The following is a 21,778-nucleotide window of genomic DNA, read 5'->3' as shown; positions in this document are numbered from 1 at the left end:
CAGCCTTTTAATATTATTTTATAAGACATTTAAATGGCTACAATCAGATTTTTTGCAATATATATACATTAAATATGTAGGTAAACAATTTCTCACAATTTGGAATTCAGGATTCCATGTTGATCTTGGCCCATTTGCTTTCTTGATGTATCTACAAGACTTTTTTTGTCTACTGATTTCTTCCAAGGGTATTGTGTGGGATTGCTTAGAAGAGTAGACTGGAACATCCTTCTAGGAAAAGGTGATTGTGGAGGCCACACTCCGCTTTCGTTTCCAGTGGCCCAGCCAAACTGGATTTCTGAAGAAGCAGAAAGAGGAATTTGAAGCAGATTTTAGTTTCAGTAGCAGCAAAGCCTCAAAGGGGAAGCTGGTTACTAATCATCTACTGGGTAGCAAAAGAGCAGCCAGTGGTTGGTGCTTGTTGCTGCACTTCATGGGCTCCCATTTGCTGATAACCAGCTCTGGGCTCCCATCCCATGCTTGTAACTTGCCTGTTGAATGAGTCCATGCAGTGACTATCACCCAGATGTCATATGCAGGCTGTAGTTTTGTCTCTCAAATACTCTTTATATTTAGATTTCCCCAGCCCCTTGCTCTTTTTGATTTCTGGCCAAAAAAATTGGGAAACTTCTTGGTTTACAGTAGTTCTGGGAAAAAAACCCCAAAACAACATTCTTTCTTTCTGCCAAAATAAGGAAGTTGAATGGTGATAAGTTCAATTTTTTTTCACATAGTTGAGTGCAGTTTTAGCCCTACTCAGTGAAGTAATGCTGTGACAGACTATGTGAAGGAGGCAGAAACTTTGCATGCAAACAATACACAGGGAAAAGAAAAACCCTCTCATTTCCATCAGATGGTGCCTTTTAATTAGCTTAAGTCAAGCCATATTAAAAGGCCATTTTTAATTTGCATTTAAAGTGTGTTTTCTGAAACTCTGGTTGATGGTAGGGCTTGTTTCTAAGGTGATAATTCAATTTATTGGTAGGATATGTTGCAGTTACAGTGCAGTTGAGTTGCCCATGGGCAAAGGCCTTTGAGTCTGCAGGGCTTTTGCCTGTGGTGGTGTTTATAAATTGCAATGCTGGTGCATTTTGCTTGTGTTGGGTTGTGTTTGAGCTGGGTGCAGTGTGGGTGCTACAGACTGCAGGTGCACATACAGGCTGGAGAGACTTATTCTTGACCTATTCTGTCTAAAATTTCTCAAGCTAATTGCTTGTTGAGAGAAGCATTTACAGAAGTCTGGAGCCATAACTCCACTGCGCTTGCTCTTTTGCCTCCCTGCTGCTCCTTCTTGCAGATGCCGTTTGCCCAGTCTTCAGGGCTGCTAGACCCTCCCGGGACTGCTGTTAGTCATGGATTTCCTGGCCACATCTCTCTTCAGATAAGATCAGGACAGGCACTTTTTTTTTTTTTTTTTCATTTCCTGCGCTGTTTTGAGGGGAAGGGAGAGGGGCACATTGAAGTGAACACAGCTGGCTTTAGCAGGTTTGCACTGTTGAAGAATGATAGAATGGTTTGAGTTGGAAGGGACCTTTAAGATCATCTGGTTCCAACCCTGCTGCCATGGGCAGCGTCACCTTCCACTAGAGGAGGTTGCTGTTGACCCCCCCTTTTCCACAGTTCAGGTGCTGCCTCAGAAAACTGAGTGCAGAGCAAGAGTTTCTTCTCAATTTTGGTGGCTCACCAGCCTCCACTGATGTGGGGGCTGTTTTGGCAGCTGTGGTCTCCATCAAGAGATCTGGAGCTTCCTCTGCTCATATTTTTCTCATGGTGTTTCTGGGGCCAGCCATGTGCCCCTCTAACACATGGTTAGAGGTACCTTCCAAGAGGGTTGGGAAAGGAGGTTGGAAGCTGGGTAGAGTTGGTCTACTCACAAGCTGCCTGCAAGTCTTATGTCCATCCAGTGCTAATCACATCTATAGGTTAGATCATCATGCCAATGAGTTGGATCATCCCATGCTTTTCAGAGAGGGCAGAGCAAGCCTTCAGTGCTTTGCTCCTTGTCATGTCCCCCACTGCCTCCTGACTGTAGGCCAAGGGCAGCTGATGTGAATATAACTCTGCAGAAGGTGTCTGGAGCTGCCATGGGACACGTGCTTCTAAAGTAAACCAAAATAAAAGATGTTTTTATTCTTACAGGGTTGTTTTTCTTCTCACTACATACCTTGTAGAGGCTGGGTAGTGGTGTCAAGGTCAAGGTGAAAGGAAATTTTTAAAATTCCGTCTCAGTTTGTAGGATGCCAGGAAAGGGACACATTTCAGTTTTCTTCTGAATCATCTTGTACACCCTTTCCGTGAATGCTCGCCGTTTTGAACAGCACTGCCAAAAGACAAATCCAAGCTTTAGAAAGCCGCCAGCGGAGGTGGATGGGAGGCCAGCTGGGAGCACAGCCTTGTGTAAGCACATGCCAGTGGTTGATTTACGGTCTCTGGCCTTGCAGGGCTGTGCTGAAAGCTGAACAACAGGCAGTGGAACAAACGCTTTTTATTTTTGCTGGGATATTTTTAAACAGAAATGCTGGGTTTTATATTTTTTGCAGGCAAGGGTAGAGAAGTTAGGATTTTTCACTTTTTGTTTTGGCCAGAATATGTTCTTATTTGGGCAACATGTGGAAGTGCATGTGCATGAAATCCAGCCACTAAATACTTAGTGTCCCTGAGTTATTGTTTCCTCCTTTGTCAGCAGAGTGACAGGATGCTGCAGACGTCACTGGGTGTCCTGGTTGGACCCCTCAGGGGACTATAGTCCCTGCAGGGGACTATAAAAAACTGTGAATTATAAATATCAGGCTCTTACAGGAATTCACCTACAGTTAGGGGCTCTCTGAAGCAGATTCTCCTTCCCTTTAAAGCCTGTCTACAGAGCCAAAATGAGTTACCAGAAATTCCTAGAGCGGGCTTAATTCTGAAAAAAAAATAAATTTGGGCCCATTTAATTCTGAAACAGACAAAACTTAAGTGTTGATAGGATCTCATGGTTCATCAGCAAAGCTGTGCTTCTGGGTGACAGAACATGTCTGAGGTCACTCGCATCTCTTGCCACGCTCACTGATGACCTGTGGGATACAACTGGAATAGCTTTAACCTTCTCTAGCATATGCTTGTAATTGGTAACTGATAACTCATCTTCATTGCTGATGTTGTGTCAGTTCTCCAGATCTACCCTTTTCTTTCTGTGAGGGAATTCAGTGGCAAGAAAGAATCCTTAGGTCAACATCTGGTGTATGCCAGCAGAGAGAAGCTGTACTGGAAATCACCAGACTTGCCAAAGACTGATGGAAAAGAGCATTTTCTTGAATGTTGTCTGGTGCCACACCAAGGTTCAGCTTGATTCTTGAGACTTCCATTTTTAGCTACTTGATTTAAGGGGGTAAAAATATGTTATCACTATGTAGTCAATAATTTAGGATTTAGAAGAATATTACAGCTGAAATGTTGGAGGTGTTGGTAAACGTACAGTCACAATTTTCATTTTGAGCATCTTCTACTATCCCTGGAAGCAAATACTAATTTTGTTTGCTTTAAGTAGTCTCTGTTAATCAAAAACCCTCAAACCACCAAAAAAAAATGAACCTCTCAGTGACTGATACACACCACTATAAGCCTGTAAGGGTGCACTTCCACTTTGGTGGATGAATCTCACAGCCTGATTAATTCCTGGAGGGATTTAGGAAATGAGAAAGGGAGTATGTTCTTTCTTAACTAGGAAGCTCATTATCTATATTTTTTTTTCCTTTTCCTTTGCATACTAAATATAAGTATTTAAGTGGTATTTTAAGAATCATAATAGCAACACTTGAAATATACCTTCTTAAAGCTGTATGAACAGGAAGCCTCCAACCACCTTTAGGCCAGAAGTTATTCATGGTGCATAGTCCATGCTGACTTCAGCCTTTTCAATACTGTGTAGACAAGCTTCCTTTTAGGATATTAATTTTGTGAATGTGCTACAAACATGGGGGTTTTTTTGCTACATTATCCCTTACACCAGCGGTTTTCTTTTTTGAATGTTATTGCTCTTGTGGAAAATCCAAGGAAAGCTGAACTTTGTTTTTTTCTTGGTTTGGTTAAATGTCAGTGAGGGAATTAAACCTTGTCTTCAAGTGTTATGACTCCAGCAGCAGAGTGTAGTTTATGGGAATAATCTTCAGAATCGATTGTTCTGTCTTAAATTGATGTGGATTTTTTTCTGCCTTGGATATTTCTTGTTTATTTTTTTCTGCAGTGTGTGCTTGAAAAGAATAAATGCATGCCAGGGCATTAGACAGTTGGAGAATGTTTTTTGTGGCAAAAATGGCAGTTGGATAAAACTAGATAACGTAAATTTGATTTGAGATTATGTTACTGGAACCCTAATCTGAGTAGCATCCTTAAGCATGTGTTTGATTCTGAGCATTAGGGTAATCCCTCTTCAGCAGAGTATCAGGGTGCATCCTTCAGCCTTTGCTGCATGGGCTAAATTGAATCCCATGCTTAAAGCTCAGCACATGCTTCAATGCACAGCTGAATGCACTGCTGTGTGGAGAGTAAGAGAAAATGTTTAAGGGAATTAAGTATTTGAGTTTACAATGCCTGTGAGTGATTCCTGTCATTTGACATTAAAGCCAGATAGGTAGATCTCAGCTACTACTCTCTATCTTGTGGCCAGGTTTGTCTTCTCCCTTAGGCTGATGTGGAAAAAGGCAGAGAGAAAGCGAACCTTTGACACCATAAATCCAAATTTAAAGAGATTGTCTGAAGGAGAGTGGTTGCCCTGCAGCCTAAAATGTTCTTCAGGAGTAGTTTACAACCAAAGAATGGTTTGGGTTGGAAGGGACCTTAAAGATCATCTCATTCCAGCCCCCCTGCAGGGACACATTTCTGTAGACAGCGTTGCTCAGGGCCTTGAACACTTGCAAGGATGTGCAGATCAGTAGAAAAAGGGGTGTAGAAGTTGGCATGGAAGAGATTTGGAGGAACAGAGAATTTTGGAGGAGGAGGAGGAGGTGGAGTACTGAAACTGTGAGACCAAGGCAGAACATGCTGGGGAGCACTGTAGGGGGACTGGTGAGAGGGAATGGGGAACACAGAGGAGTAAAGTCAGCAGCAAGGGAAAGAGAAGCTGAGGATAATAAAACAGAAAGCTAGACAGAGCAAACCAACAAAATATGGTAGAAATAATAACATATGTTGAAAAAACCCTGCCAACCTCTCCCTTGGTTTTAGCCTTCAGTTTCATTTTGAATTTTTTTAAAACTGTGACTTTGTCTTAGTGCTTTTTCATTTGTGTTTCAAAACACTTTTGGCCAGTGGAGCCTCCAGAATTGTTGTTTGCATTGCTTTAAATTCAGCTGTATCTCTCAACCAGTCAAAAACACTGTCACAGGTGTGACACGGGGAAGCTTTGGTGGGATCTCATTGGCCAGTTGGTGTGTCTTCCTCAATCCCTGTGCCTGTTCTGCCATGGGAACTTTGGAGTTAGTTCCATGTAGTCCCAAACACTCAGGCTGTGGCACTGGAAGTGTTTAGTATCCAGACAGTCTGTCTTGAGGGTGACACCTCAGTACCTTCTGTGTGGCTTTTGCTACTTTGGAGGGAAAGATGAAATACACTCTTCTACCCCTTTGTCCTTTGAGGAGATGTCCTTAAATGTACTAAACTCCATGGTTCAGCATTCCATTTGAAATGTTCCCAGTGTGTTTTCAGTTGAGATTGGCAAACTCTATAGTCTTTTGACCATTTCTGGTTCCCAGATTTTGAGTGAAAATGAAAAAACATGGCCAGGTGAATAAAAATTTCCTTCTGCAAGTCATTTGTAAATTAGATACTGTAAATTAGATACTGATTTCCTAGTTATTTTTGTGATGGAGGGAAGAGTTGCTCTTAACAGTAAGAGCAACAAAAGCTGGTTTTGCTTAAGAGCCTTTCCCTAAAAAGTTGAATTTCATGGCACTAGTGTTACCAGCTTTTGGAAGTTGCTGCATTTCGTTCCTGATGAAATCAATGGGAGGTGAATACATTCAAGAAGTCAACTGCTTAAGGGCTACAGCCTTGCACTGATAATTTCTCCCGTTTATGAGCCTGTTTGGTGCAGATAGCTTTAGCTTTAGTAACTTCACAGCAGCACACAGTAAATCCACAGATAAAACCTGAGCCCTGGGTTTTATTATACCGTGCTTGCTGTTATCTCTTCTGTGTGCTTGCATGAGTGATAGAGGGGAAAGCACCAGGCGGGTCTTTATATGATGCTGTTTAAAATAAAAGGTGATGTTTCCTTAGGGAAAACTTCTGCTCTCTTAGGGAAAACTCCAGACAACAGGTGGAATGAAATGAAATCACTACTAATTGAAGTTAATTAAACCTAACAGTTGGGTGAAACATTTCTTAACACAGATTTAGGTAAACTTTTGATTGTCCATTTCCCATCCTGCACATAAATTCAGAACATGTAAACCTCCAGTTTCCAGGAGTTTAGGCCTCTCTTTCATAATGTCCACATGGATGCATAGTATCTACGTGTAATTTGCAGTTAATTGTAAATAACAAATAATGGCAAATTTCAGAAACTCTCAACTTGTCCCCTGATACCCCCTGGAGAAGAAACTTGTTTTATTGTGTCTGGAAGGTTGATGGAGGCTGCTTTCCAAATTGTAAAAGCAGCTTGCATAAAGAGAGTGCCCATAGCAGCTGGGCAGCCTTTCGGCTGCTTGATAAAGGAGACCAGCTCACAACTTAGATGGTCACCAGAGGCTGCTGGTTTTGCAGGTTGTTGTATCAGCTGAAAGGAGCTGATAAGCAGGGGCAGAGTTTCTGGCAATAATTCCAGGTATGAAATCCTTAGTTCCTGTCCCACCCTTGTGGTGTTTCCTTGACCTGCTCAAGGCTGATGGTGTCCAGCTGCCTTGGCCAGTAGAGACCAGAGGAAGAGTTATTTCCTTCTGGTTGTTGGTAGGTGACATACCCAATACCAAGGCTCTGCTAATTTGGAGCAAAGATCCATGGCCATGAGGCTGGTTCCTGTTTGTTAGAGGAAATGTGTGTTTTTATAGCTGCCCCCTGAAACTGCCTTCTTCCTCTCAGTTGCCTCTTGCTGTAAGGGAGAAGGGATTGGGCTTTCTTGTCTCCAGGACTGAAGGTTTCAACTAGTGTTTCAGTTGGAATTCATAATTTATGTGGCTTTTTTCTTCCTCTCTGCTATGAAATGCAGTAACAGGTTGCAGGTGGTACAGTTACAAATTGGGGGGAGTATGTCTGAACATTGAATTGAATAACGCTTACTGAGCTTGTTTGGACAAATTTGAGGGTAATTGAGCCCTTTTACAGTTTTCCCAGGCAATTGCTGGACAGTTTTTTAACTAGTGAAATAGCAGGCTGAACACAAGAGCCATTTTGTCAAATGCTGTGGTTGATGGGCATATAGTTGCTTGTGTAAGAGCCACTGCCTTCATATAATAAAAGAAAATTACTTGATGTTTGTTGGCAATCCGCAATGTGAAATTACAGTGTTTGGATTGGATTATCAATTTCAGACTGGTTGGAAGATTTTTGAGATCTTCTGTGTTGGGACAGGAATATAAATTACTTTGTTTTCCTATTTACTAGGTGGCACTAACAAGCCTGTATTTCTAAATCATGACCCTAATGATAGAATTTGACAATGAAAAGAGGTAGGGTGTCGGAGTATGAACAGCAATTGTGTCAAACAGCAACTCAAGTCAAAGATTATCTCCTCATCATACCAGTATTTTGAAAGTTGCAGCTGTTACAATATATGTGGGGAAGGTTCATTTAGGAAAAGAATTTGGTTTGGAAAGAACTACACAGAATTTTTATCCCATTTTTTTTTCTGGCAAGTTGTATTTGAAAACAACATTTGTCAGGATGCTGTTGCTTAATGTGTTTACTTAACTGTGAAAACCTCAGGTTATTTATGCATGTAGTCTGAAAACTAAATTTAGTTTCTGTGATCACTGCATTGCACAATGGTGATGAAGGATATTTAACCGAATTGTTATGCTGGTGTGTGTGCATATGGCCAATAGAGATAAAACCCCTGCAATCAATACTCATTATCACCAGACAGTGTGAGGTACAGTGACTTGTATGTTACTTCCCTTACCTAATTTTTCAGCTTCAGGGACAATTTTGAGGATTTCTAAGTAGATACTATTCACACATTTTTTTTTACTGTATCTTTAAATAGGAATTTCTCTGCAGGAGGAGTAGTACATCAAGTGGATTTTTGTGACTGCGTGTGTGTCTTGAGATAGAGCAGGTAGGAAAGGGATGGCAGCATGCAGATGTTAAAAAGTCTCCCAAATTTGTCTAGAAAATGAACTCTTGACAATTGGAATTGCCAAAATCCAGGTATTACTATCAGTAAAATTGCGTAGGCATTGAAGCAGTACTTGCAGTTTTAAATTATTTTAGCTTTATTTATCTCCTCCCTGATTGAGGTTTGACTTGCTGGAGTGATCTGTGAAGTTTGCTTTTAGTTCCTATTTTGTTGGTGTTGGGAGCGTGACCTTTGGCAAACCAGGGCCCATTTCTCATCCTCACCTGAAAACTGAAGTGGTGATGATTGGAGAGGTTGTACTTAAGAGTCTGTAGTGAAGTTAAGATGGGAAGTCAGCAAGCTGGCAGCAGGGAGATGTCATTAGGGTGAGCTAGGGTGGTAGGAGAGCACACCGTGGTTTGAAGTCCCCGAGGGAAGCTGTGGCTGTGGCTGCCCCATCCCTGCAAGTGTGCAGGACCAGGCTGGATGAGACTTTGAGCAACTTGATCTGGTGGAAGGTCCCTGTCCATGGCAAGGGGGATGGAAATAGATGAAATAGATGATCTTTATGGTCCCTTTTGTCCCAAACCATTCTGTAACTCTATGATTCTGTAACATGCTTTATTTCCACTTACAAGGCACCTGTCAGGATGGGTTTATCTTCTGGTCTGTGTTATACCGTGGTCAGGAGGATTCTCTGATCCAGTGGTCAGTAAAAGGCAATTAGAGGTATGATTCTTGTTCACGTGATATTGACTCCATGAAGTCCCACAAATACGGTCTCCTAAAAATTAACCCAAAAACTTCCCCTCTGCGGGATACAACATTGTCGGTACTGTGCAGGTTTGGGTGGGGGTTTTTATGGGTTTTGTGGGTTTTTTCCTTTCCTTGTTCATTAATACAATAAATTAATTGTGGGCTAGGGGCGTTCCTTTGAAGCTGCCTTTGCCACATTCACAGTACCCATTGTCTCAAGGTGGTACCAGCAGTGGGAGATGCCTGTGATTCCAAGGAAAGGTGCTCAGGCACTCTTCTTTCCCTCTCAGTCTGCCTCACCTTTCTAGTTCTTGCAAGTTCATCCTGCTGTCCTCTTTCCCTCCCTCCCTCCCTCCCCAGGCTTTTGGCTCCCAGCTCGCTCAGCCCTTGGGTCAGTGTCCCTTCCTCCTCCGCTGCAGTGCCAGCCCGGCCGAGTGGTGCCGGTTCCCTCCTCCCGCGGTCCCGGAGTCACCAGGTGGAGCTGTTGCCCAGAGCAATGCCCTGCCGTGCAGTGCCGCACAGCCCAGCCCTTGCGGAAGGCTCCGTGGTGTTGGGTTTTGTGATGGAGCTTGCTTTGGTGGGCAGCTGTGTCAGGTAGTGCCACGGGTTCTGTTTCTTGCCACGGGTTCAGTCTTGAGTCAGTTTTGTTGATGCAAAGTTGTTTTCTGTCACTGAATCAGCCGGTGCCTTGTTTGACAATGGGGTCCCCCAAAGGCTGGACTGCTTCTGCACAGTGTGTGACCACCCTGTTGTACTCAAAAGCTGCTTCACTGTAGTGTGAGCATAAGCAAGTCTCGTTAAGGATATCCTCAGGCTTTGTACTGTTGGGTCCCCTGTGCAATCCAGTGGGAGGGATTTTTTCTCATTCATTGGCATGTGCTGCTTTGAAGGGGATTTATGTGTGTGACCCTTCAAAGATGCTCCTCTTCATCCTCCTTTCATTCTCTCGTCTTATTAGCCAGCCAGATTGATACCACCTTATTTGCAGCTGATTTTTATAGAGATCATGCTCCTGCTTGAAACTGTAGAAGCAGTTCAAAACACGGAATTGAGCATCTTGAATGAATAGCCAGTGCCCCCAAAAGCCACAGTTTGAGCTGAAGGAATGCAAATAAACACAAAGTTCCTTCTTCCTTTTCACCAGGCTAAGCAATTCTTTCTCCACAGCCGCCCATACCACATGCTGACAAGGGCATAAGAAATTGATTGAGATTCTGCTTTGATTTCAATTTAAAATCCCCCATTTCTCTTGGCAACTCAGCTGATGTTTTGAATTTGATAATTTGTGTGGAAACGGGAAGGAAAGGTGTAAGAAAAGACACAGAGAATTAGCTGGAAATTTGATATGGGAAAGCAGTTTCTAAATAATATTAGCAACAATCAAAGGCTGTTATCTTTGCTGTCCATGCTTATGGTAGGATAGCACTGTGGCTAGCTTGCTTTTTGTATAGTAAGATGCAGCGATTAAGCATGAACAGTGGAATTAGAATATGGATTTAGGTTTTTGGTTGGTTTTTGTTTGGTTGGTTGTTTTTTTTTACCAGAGTAGGTGAGCTCTAAAAAGTGTGAAGCAGAGGTAGGTTGGCTGCAGTGTTGCTTTTATTCCTGAAGAATAGCTCTGTTGTCCCTTTCCCTCCACAGCCCCCTTTCTCATAAATCAAGATCACTTTACATTCCTGTGTCAGCTTCATAAACAAAAGAGTTGGCAGGTTGTGGAAGAGCAGCACGATTTGTAAGTCCAGGAAGAGAGAATGTGCAGCAAACATGTGGAATACTTTATCGGGGCAATGAGTATCACTCCAGGCTGGGGCATGAACAGATTGAGAGCAGGCCTGCTGAGAGGGACCTGAGGATTCTGCTGGGTGAGAGGCTGGGCATGAGCTGAGCTGTCGGTGTGAGCTTGCAGCTCAGAAAGTCAAACACACTCTGGGCTGCATCAAAAGCAGCATGGCCAGCGGGGCAAGGAAAGGGATTCTGCCCCTCTGATCTGCTCTTGTGAGACCCCACCTGCAGTGCTGCATCCAGCCCCGGGGTCCTCAGCACAGGAGGGACATGGACGTGTTGGAGAGAGTCCAGAGGAGGCCACCAAGATGGAGCTTCTCTAGTACAACAAAAGGCTGAGAGAACTGGAATTGTTCAGTGAGGAGAGGAGAGGAGAGGAGAGGAGAGGAGATGGCTTCAGGGTGACCTAATTGCGACCTTCCAGAACCTGAAAGGAGCCTACAAGAAAAATATGGAGAGGGACATTTTATCATGTGTAAGTGGCAGGGCAAGGATGAATGGATTAGATATTAGGAGGAAGTTTTCTGCCGTGTGGGTGGTGAGGCACTGGAACAGGATGCCCAGAGCTGTGGATGCCCCATCCCTGAAAGTGTTCAAGGCCAGGCTGGGTAGAGCACTGAGCAACGTGGTGTATTGAAAGATATCCCTGCCCATGGTGGGTGGGTTGGAGGTAGATGACCTTTAAGGTCCCTTTCTATGATTCTGTGATTCTTAAGGCTGGAGCTGTGATTCTCCATGCCATAACTCAGCAAGAAGAGCTTGGGATTGGAGCCCTAGTGATAATAGCAGAATAATGCCAATTGTCTTGGAAACACTCCAGGAAAGATTTTGGTTTAATGTAATATTACATGCATGAATATAGCAATGTCTCTGGCAAACTGAATCTTTGCTAGCATTCGCTACAATACAGAATTAGCTGCTCTTCAGTCTCTCTTATCTCTGGCCATGCACATCACTTTGGTAGGATGAGAAAGTGCTTTTGGCCATCAGTGCTTGATTTTGTACATTATGGTTTGGTGTTGCTTGTGGTCTTTGGGTATGTCTTTGACAAAAGTAGATAGTGGAAGAGATTGTAATTAATATTGCAGTCTGTGAGGGCGGGAGGGATGGAAATACTCTTTTTTATGTATAAGAGAGAAAAGCATGTAGCAAAATATTAAAGTGCATTTGAAACTTGGGCATTAGATGATTTTGTTGTCTCTGAACTGGGCTGGGATCTGGAGGAGAGCAAGGGGCCTGTGACTACAAAGAAGCTTGATGGCTCCAAAGAAGCCTGCAGATACCAGGACCAGTAGGGCTGCATTCTCTGGCTCCAGGTATTGCAGATACTGAGCAGCAATGCAGGCCTGAGTTTAATTCCACAGGAAGATGTGTGCAGGATGTGTGTGGAAGGAAACCACATGCTGAATAATCACACTGGCAAGGGTGCCAGAACTGGTCAGGCAGTAGGCATTTGGCTCTGGGGACTGGTTGGGAACAGAGGTGGACAGGGCTGTAGGTAGACTCCCTTCAGCTCTGAGGTGAAGCAGATGGTCAGTCACTGTACATGTTTTTCAAATGGATCTGGACTGAAGGAAAACAAACCTGGAAAAGGGATCAGATGATGTTTTCCTTTCAGAGATGTATTGGGTTTTCATGGCAAGGCTTTGGTAGTGGGGGGGTTGCAGGGGTGTCTTCTGTGAGAAGCTGCCAGAAGCTTCCCTGGTGTCCTACAGAGCCAATGCCAGCTGGCTCCAGGTGGACCCACCACTGGCCAAGGCTGATCCCATCAGTGGTGGTGGTAGTGACTCTGGGGTAGCATGGCTAGAAATGGAAAAAAATGCTGCACAAGAGCAGATTGCAGAGGAATATGTGAGAGCAACAACCCTGCAGACACCAGGGTCAGTGGAGAAGGAGAGGACAAGGTACTCCAGGCTCCGGAGCAGAGATTCCCCTGGAGCCCATGTGCAGACCATGGGGAGGCAGCTGTGCCCCTTCAACCCATGAAGGTCCATGGTGGAGCAGAGATCCTCCTGCAGTCCATGGAGGGGACAATTTTGAAAAAGGTGGATGCCTCAGGGAAACTGTGACCGCATGGAAAATTCATGCGGGAGGAGGTTCCTGCCAGGACCTGTGGACCCATGAAGAGAGGAGCCCACACTGGAATAACTTTGCTGGCCCAGCTTGTGACTCCGTGGAGGATCCACACTGGAACTGTCTGTGCCTGAAGGATTGCACCCCATGGAAGAGACTGTGCTGAAGCAGTTTGGGAAGAGCTGCATCCCATGGGAAGGACTCACATGTGAGCAGAAGAATGTGGGGAGTCTTCCCTGTCAGGAGGAGTGAGAGGGGACAGTGCTCTGGTGAGGAACAGGTAGAGAAGTTGGAGTAAAGTAAAGCTCAGGAAAAAGATAATGGTGTAGGGGAGGTGTTTTAAGATTTAATTTTCATTTTTTATCATCCTACTTTGATTTGATTTGCAATAAATTAAATTAATTTCCCCATTTCGAGTCTGTTTTGCCCATGGCAGTAGTTGGTGAGTGGTCTCTCCCTGTCCTTATTTCAACCCACAGGTTTTTTGTTACATTTTTTCTCCTCTGCCCAGTGATAGGATGACTTTGGCGGGCACCTGGTTTCCAGGCAGCATCAGCCCACCACAGGAGGATACAGTAAGCCCTGACTGGCAAATGTTTTTCTCTTTTAAAACAGCCACTAGAAATATACGGGTGGTATTGAAGATACATATAAATACCAAACAAATAAACTCAGTGCTTGACTATCTCTTAAAGAACTTAAATAGCTCTTTGTTACTGTACTGTCTGAATGCTTTAGAACTATCACTGTTTTACATCCCCATAATGCTGTTGCAAGGTAAAATCAAATAAGTATTTTCATATAGCAGCTAGTGAGCTGAGAACAATAGAGCCAAGAATTACTGTGCCAAATGCAGTCCTTGCAGCACTAGGAGGAAGGATTGCATTCTGATATAACAGGACTGACCTGATTGTGGGTAGAACAAGTGCTGCACTTTTGTGTGTAGAGGGAATTAATATAATTCTAATGTGTTCCAGAGGAAGAAGTCTGATTCTGTAGCTGATTTGTGCTCTGCAACAGCACTGTTGGCCTGAAAGCAATTAGAAATGATGTGTAGGGCTTTTTAGTGTGTGGGAGTTGGCATAGGTCATCCTAACTTAGTGGGAGTAATGTACCAACTGACTTAAAAGACACCTTTACTGCCATATATTATGAGTGTGAAGAAGGGAATGCAACAAAAGGAAATGCAAATAGGGATTTTCATGTAAAGTTCACACAGGGACAGATGACCAGAAGAACTATGGTGGTTCCTACTGAAGTGAGACACTGCAGAATCCAGCCAGGGTAAACCCGCTAGAGAAGGCCAATGGTGGCCATCCTCCCTCTCAAAACAGAGTTGCAGTGAGATCCATGTGTTTGTGCTGGGATTGTGGGCAGCTGGGTTCCAGTATTCAGTGTGAGTGTTGTTCATTTGGCAAGTACTCTTCACTCAGGAAAGTGCGTGACAGCAAAATTACACTTGTGGGAGCCAGCTCTGGTCCTAGTTCTTCCCTTTCAAAAATTTGCTTTGCAGATGAGTATCTCCCAGATCTTTGCAGAAATTCCTTGAAGATCACTGGTGGTATAAGGCCATGACATTTTAATTTGGGATTTACAGGAATCATTAGTGTCCTGAATGAGATGCCTGCAATATTTTGACTGCGGAATTGAGGCTTCAGAGCACCTGTACCTGCATCCCTTTGGTTCAGGCTGAAGCCTCAGGCAGTTTTGTCTTGGTGCAGCAGCTGAGAGCCAGTGTGTGAGTCTAAGAGCTGCTCTTGTATTTTCCTCTGTGCAGTTATGCAGTGATAGCTTTGTCCACTTGATACATCTTGCAGATGGAAAAACTGAATAAAGGTGGGAAGCTTTTGCACTTCTTCCTAGACACCACTCCACAGTGCACGGCTTCGTTTTCCCTGGGACAAGCCTGACACTTGGCAGATTCAATTCAGTCCCAGGGGTGTCTGAACCTCGGTCTCCTGCAAGGTATTTCTCCTTACAGCAGTGTTTTCAGACAACTGAAAGTGATACCCAAACACAGGGAAGGGTGAAGGACGTGTTTAAGGATACCAAAAAGTTTATTGGGCAGAGTCATTCTTGGATTAAAATACTGCCCTTGGAAACTGCCATAGGAATCTGTTGTGCATAGCTCTTCCTTGTATGTTCGTACAGTTGATAAAAATCCAAAGGCAGTTTCAGATGCTCTTCAAGCTGCCTGTCACAGCCTTCCAGAGCAGCTGTAAGTGGATTAGTAAGACATGGAAAGTATTGCAATGCTACCTGCGTTTGATCAGCAGAGTAATGATTAAAATGTTGAAGGCGGGCACAGAGGACTAAAGCAGGCTGCAAATTGCAAAGCTTTAATTTATTTTTCAGCTTGTTGCTTTTTTACCTCCACTGGAATTTAAAAGACAGCCATAATCCTGTGCTCAGCCTTAGGATGTCACATGCCTTTGGGTTAAGAGCTGGCAGCCCTGAAAGCATTCAGAATGCAGGTTGGGTGTCTCAGTGCTGCATGCCAGACCGTGCCCAAGGAGTGACATTCCTCTTGGACACCAGGCTTGACCAGAGCTGAGCTTACATTTCTGCTAAAGCCCAGCGATACTTTACAGTGCAGGCCTTGCAATTTGTTTGATGATAGCTAATGAAATGCGAACCATTTAGCAGCTCTGAGATGCGATTACACTGCTGTGAATTTCCAGATTCCATCAAAGTCCTGCTGAGGGTAATGGGAGTGGGCCAGGGTGATTCAACTGTAAATCAAAAATGAAAGCGTGGCCGATTCTGGCAGTGGAAAGAAGAGCTGTTCAAATGTGGAGAGGCTGATTTGCCAAGTCAAAACCAGCTGTGCTTTACAGAGCTACTGGAATGAATGGTCTCTCTGCATTTGTATTTTTTTTTGTGACTCATTGATTGTTTTTCTTCCCCTAAAGTTTAAATTCTGTCTTTTTATCTGAGGTTTGCCTGGCCAGTCGCAAAGGTTTTCAGTGCCTGTTTTTGGTATATAAAATACCAAATGCATTGATAATAAAGGACAGTTTTCTCCTTTTTAGTAACTTCATACCAATTCAAGTGTTTTCATCTGTACATCTTTAATGCCTCAATAGTGAAAGCTCTGCTCAGAACAAGACAAGGACCTCTCCTTCCTCTCTGCACAAAAAGTGGAATTTAACTTGGGAAATCTTGAGCATAAACTGGCTCCTCTATTATTTTTCACTTAGGGATTAATCAGCCAAGAGTGTCCGGTGGTGTGAATATGTAACAGGGAGCCAGGAATAGTTGCTTCTCTTAACAATGAAGAGCAGCCAGCTTCCTCTCTGAGCAGATCCTCTTCCAGGAGAGTGAGACAGCTTTTTGACAGCACCCCAGTTCTGTATGTTTCATCAACCCTGGGGTTTTTGTTTGTTTGTTTTGTTTTGTTTTGTTTTTGTCTGAAGAAAGACAGAAGGTGCTATTATCGCACTGTACTAAAGACAAATTTGACCACAGATGTTTGTGGTGCATGCCCTTAATTGTACTTCTTGATGCTAACCTGTCTGGAGAAAGCTTCAGAACAGGTTGCTGGTGGGCTCTGGTACTGCTCTCTGGCTGAAACCTTGAGTTCCATCAGTGTGAGCAGCCTTGTAATTCCAGCTCTGTACCTGATGAAAAAGCTTTTCCATGAGAGGCTTCCTGGGGGTTACACTGAATTAACCCTGACTTCATTGGTCTCACTCTTTTTCTCTTGATCAGGGATCCTCAAAGGAAGAGTTCAGCCACCAAATGCTTGTGGTGCCTTTGCTCAAGTCAGGGTGGTTGGCTGCTCAGCTTTTGGGGAGCCTGGCACAAATGGGCTCTGAGAAGCAGATGCATCCCTGCTGTTAGGTGCAAGGAAGTCCTGCTGAATTTGATGGAAGCCACATGAGCTGTGGGATCAGTTTCTGGCATGTGGGAAAGGATGAAGACTTGTCAGGTCCAAATGTTTCTCATATTATTACTGAAATAACAACTACTTTGCCTGGGGATTTTTGAGCACTTAGTATTTATACCCTCCAGGTTGCTAGGGCTCATTCTTCTTTTGATCTGTAAGACTAACTCATGTTAAACCCTGTCAGATTTAATGAGACCTGTCTGTAGCTGATATCTCAGTGACTCTTAGTTATTGTGAGGATTGTTTTGAAGGGAGAGGCATTTTTAATTTTTAAACATTTTTAGAACTTCAGATTGTAAATTTGATTGAATCCTGGCTTTGTCCAAGTTGATGAGAAAATTTCCTTCTGAAGGAGCTGTGTGTGGGATCCCTGTTTATATAGAGGTCAGTTCTCCATTGCTTCTTAATGCAGATTTTTGTGGTGCCTGTCTCCAGGGTGTCTCAACCTTCCTTTAAAGCTGAAATGGGAAGTTAGTCATGAGATCTGTGGTTGTTACAAGCCAGATGTTATTTTTTTCTTTTTTTGTCCTTACTTTGCAATTAGAAGGACAGAAGGCAGTTTCTTCAGTGTATTCATTCTTAGGGTGCCATTTCCTCATGTGAAGTGCTGTCTAGTGTTCTTGTTTTGTTTGTATTTTCAAATTCCTAGAGTCATAAAGGATTTTTGTATGGTTTATCTAATTTTGCACATACTTAGGAAGCCCTGTGTATTAACATAGCAGAGAAAGACTCTGCATAGTCAAGACTAAAAAAGCTCTTGCAGCAGTGTGCATGATTATGGGGCTGCTGTTTAGTCATCAGTCATGATATGTGTAGATTTCTTTTGTGAATCTAACATTTATTCCATTTCAGATGTAAAAAAAAAAATAAAAATACATGAAGAGATTAGTTACTCTGCACAATAGAGCTTGACCCTCAATCTGTTAAAAGCTATTATAATATCAAGGCTACAGACTGACAGCCTAAGCAGGGATGTGTTTACAGGGTACTACAGCTCTCTCCAGTTTGGAAAAGTGCTTGGAGGACCAGGACCTGTGTGCAAAGATATAAATGGGACATCCAGATTTAAATTAAAGAACTAAATTTTTGTGCATTAGCTTTTTCTGCTGGGACAAATGTGTTTGGAACAATAGACAGACGAATATACCAAATGCCTATTTGTAATGGGAAAATGGTTTTCTTTTTTAATATATTGCTCATATTTTTTCTGCTTTATTATTTTTTATCATCCTGTAAGCTGCTGCAAATCAGCCAGAAGCAGCTCAGTTGTTGCTTGCCTACAAATGAGTTGCCAGCATCCTGTAATGCTGCTAGCCTGAAATACAGTCTCATCTCCTTTGCAGTAATGAGAGCCAAGTGGGGTGGTTCCCGGGAGCAGGAGTGTGGGTGGAGACACTGTTGTCTGTGGCATTCTGCTCTCCATTCTGGCGCTCTTAAAATCCTCGCACCTAAATCTGCTGCTAAGGGATTTTGGGAGAACAGAGAATGTGTTTTCCGGGGTTAAAGGGTAAAAGTCTGGAATTAGTCATGCTTACATTGGTTCCTTGTATTTATCAGAAACATCTGATACAGTTTCAGATTTTTGAATCCATTTTGCTGACCAGGGGACATTCTGAAGCTCTAGCTACTTATTCTGGCAAACTAATAGTGGCTCACTTACTGTGAATTACATTTCTGCTTCTTTCCTTCCTCTCTACCCCACCCACTTTGCTTATCTTGCTACAATGTGGTTTATAACTGATATTTTGTAAGTGTGCTAGGAGGCTTATGAAGAAGAAAAAGAATAAAGGGAAACCTGTAGTTGGTTCCTTGAGTGATTAGTGAACACCTTGATTCTCAGTAATTATAATAATTATTTTATATTTATTCACTTCTTGCCACTTGTTTCCTGGACTGGTATGCTCTTGATCATCATGAGTCAGTGGCTGTGGTGCTGAAGCCCTTGGGTTTCCTGTGAATGAGGGTTTTTCCAAAGAATAGCAGGATCTGTTCCTTGAAGTGCAACATAACTCCCGAGGGCATGTTCTCAGTTTCTGAAACTTATCCAATCTGCTCAGTGCCACTGTCACCTTTTGCATAAGCCAAGGTGTTATACCTTTGTGTATATTTGATGTTATATGTACACCAACATCAGGTAAAACAAAACAGAAAAACAGATTAGGGGGTGTAATAGCGGAACTCTGAGAACTGGAAAAATAAATCTTCTGTATGCCTGAATGTTATCCAGGCACGTGGCTTGATAAATCTGCTATAATCCTTTGAAGAAAAAAGAACAAAATGAGGGAGGTCATCCCCATCAGATGTTAGAAAAGTAGGTTTGTGTAGAGAAAGACCATGTAGTAAAGTACAAAGCAAATGGTTGCAGGAAAGGTTTATACAGCCTTAGCAGGGAGGTTCAATATCAATGCACTGATGAGAAAAAAATGTTTTTTCTACTTCTTTGAAGCAACAACTCTGCTTTCCTTGTTGTCTGTGATAGACTTGAAAGATAGTTCCCTGTTTTTGGTAAAAGTTAAGGTCTGTAGCTGTTTTCAAGTTGTTGTATAATATTCATATGCCATGATTTGCTTTGCTTTCAGGCAGATGAATGTCTTGATTGATGGGTATCAGTACAGTTTTCAGTGACAGGGACTGTCTAGGTAGTTTTAAATCCCATGATGGAATGATAATCACTGCCTTAAGTAGGAAGCTTTTTCTATATTTTACTTCCTTCCCCTCTGTGCTCTAATTATACTCTGGTAGATGGTGGTTTGCATCCTCCAGGCAACAAAAGGGAAGCTGGGAGTGCTTGTTTCAGCTGAACCCCCCCAGGCAATGAAGTGCCTGGCTCCTGGAAAGCACCAGCCACTGGCTGCAGCAGTGCTCGTCCTAGGAACAGATTCGCTTGTGGTTCGAGTCCAGTGGTTTCACTCCGGTTACTCGAGGGGGATATTTAGCCCTCTTGGTAGTGCAAGCAATCCCAGGAGCAGAGTGTAAGAATGCCTTTAAGCTTCTGGAGCGCTGTTGGTGTGCCTGGCATATGCTTAAGTTTGACTGTGCTCATTGTGAGTTGTGAAAGCAATAGAAACTTTGAAAGGTCCTTTTAACGTTATCATGAAACATTAGTAAGAGCCACGAACTGAAAGATGAAGAGGTTCCAGGAAAATGAGCTAAGCTTTAATCCATGCTTGTGGATGTCACGTCCCTGCCAGAGACCCTGGCTGCTCTTGTAATTGCAGTTGCCTTTCTGAGTGGCTCCTCAGGGGAGCTGGAGGAAGCAGATGAAACTGAAGCATCGTCGGGTCACCAGAGTCAATGTCTAGTTTTGAGCACCCTGGCAGAAACGCTGTCCCCGCAAGAGAGAAATTTAATTCCTTGCAACCAGTGGGTGGTAATTCTAGTTTCTCTACACCACTTAAAATCTGGAAAAATAATTAGATCCTCAATTTCAGGGCAGAGGGGTTTTTTAATTTTTTTTTTTTTAGCGTGTTCTGCTATCCTCGTGTAGTAATTATACAGTGATGTCAGCTGGAATCGATAATGAAGGCAAAATTTGGGAATAGTAACAGGATGTGTTACTGCTATTGATCAAAGGCTACAGGGCTGTTTTTAAACACTGCTCCTCTCTTTGATCTTTTTTTCCTATTGATTGAGCAGAGTAGATGAACAACTGTCTGTGCAACATGAGCATTTATTATGGCTTTTAAGCTGACTAAGGACAGCTTTGAATTAAATATGAGAGTTTAAATGATGGTTTTCTAATAGGTGCTGTCTATAAAGACTGGCGTGACAATACAGTTTCATGTAAGCAGGGTGGAAGGAAATGTAAATACAGGCATTCTTTTTCTTTCTTACTCAAGAAAATAACATATTGCAAAACTGATTATAGGGGAGGCAAAGTGCTATTTTTAGTATGTAGTTATGTGTAGGCAAAAGCTGCTTTTCTATTTTTTTAATATATAGTTATGTGCATCATGCTGTTAACAAACTGTATTGTCTTATCTTGGCATTTTGTTTGTGTTGTGTAAATTAGTCATCTTAAAATGTGGATACAAATGGAGCTACCAGGTACAATCTGGTAGTTCTGCAATCACTTCAATGAAATTAATAGAAAACTTTCCATTGACTGTTTAATGAGTTAGATTGGACCCTGGGCTGTCATTGTTAATGCCTTGGAAAGGTCAGTATTGATTTCCTGGCATCCTTTTTGTCTCTAAGGAGGCTCTTTGCAATTCTGTGGAAGACACAGCGATAATGTTACTCCTCTTCCTTGATAATTCCCTGTATAATTTAAGTTCTACCTACCATCCAAGGCTTTGGGCAAGAACAGACAGACTGAAAAATGTTGCATTTTAGGGAAGTTGTTTATATTTTAGATACCCAAATAATATTTCTGTATAATTTCAAATTTTCTCCTGCCACTTCAGGTTATTTTGAATTTTATTTCACTATTATACTGCTGTTATTTTTCCCTACTGATTTGATATGTTGAAAGAAAAAAAAAAAGACTCTTCCTGCAAATGGAATCAGTCTGCCATGTTGCAGTGTAGAAAATAATGTGTGTTGCCTTTAAAGTAATGCACTGCAGACCTCTAGCATGGCATGCACAGGGAGAGCTGCACATCTCTGGGGATCCAGATCTTTGCATTCCTACCTTTTCAAAACCACCCAAAGCCTCTGCAAAGTTTCCACTAAGTGGGTAGTTTGTCTTGCCATGAAAAGGTTATTTTCACTAAATCAGTGCTGTCAGTGTGCTGAAATGTTGGTATTAGTCTGTTTTGGAAGCTCGCTTGGGCTGGCTGTGCAACAGGCCTGAATGAAATTGTTTCTCTGGCTCTGCTGTGTGATGCACCATGTGTTGGAAAGCACAGGGTTTGCTTGTACAAGTAAATGGCTCTGCTGGATGGACTGCAGTACTTGCAACAGGAATATAAATCCACTATAATAAAATAAAATAGAGGGCTTGGAGAGAAGGGAGTCCTGGGAAGAGGGCCAGGGAGATTCACTTGTAATGCTGATGTTTGAAAAGGATAAGCCATGTCCTT

At 42.8% G+C, this 21,778-nt stretch overlaps 1 protein-coding gene across 1 annotated transcript in view; it reads left to right on the top strand.

Annotated features, from left to right (window-relative positions):
- RAB31 (RAB31, member RAS oncogene family) overlaps nucleotides 1–21,778 on the top strand; it is a 57,604-nt gene that overhangs the window by 4,991 nt on the left and 30,835 nt on the right. The gene's annotated exons all lie outside the window — the stretch shown is intronic.

The sequence above is a fragment of the Passer montanus genome, unplaced genomic scaffold (genome assembly GCF_014805655.1).
Source record: "Passer montanus isolate IOZ18808 unplaced genomic scaffold, ASM1480565v1 scaffold19, whole genome shotgun sequence".
NCBI classification, from domain to species: Eukaryota; Metazoa; Chordata; class Aves; order Passeriformes; family Passeridae; genus Passer; species Passer montanus.
This window is presented reverse-complemented; position numbering and strand designations above follow the sequence as displayed.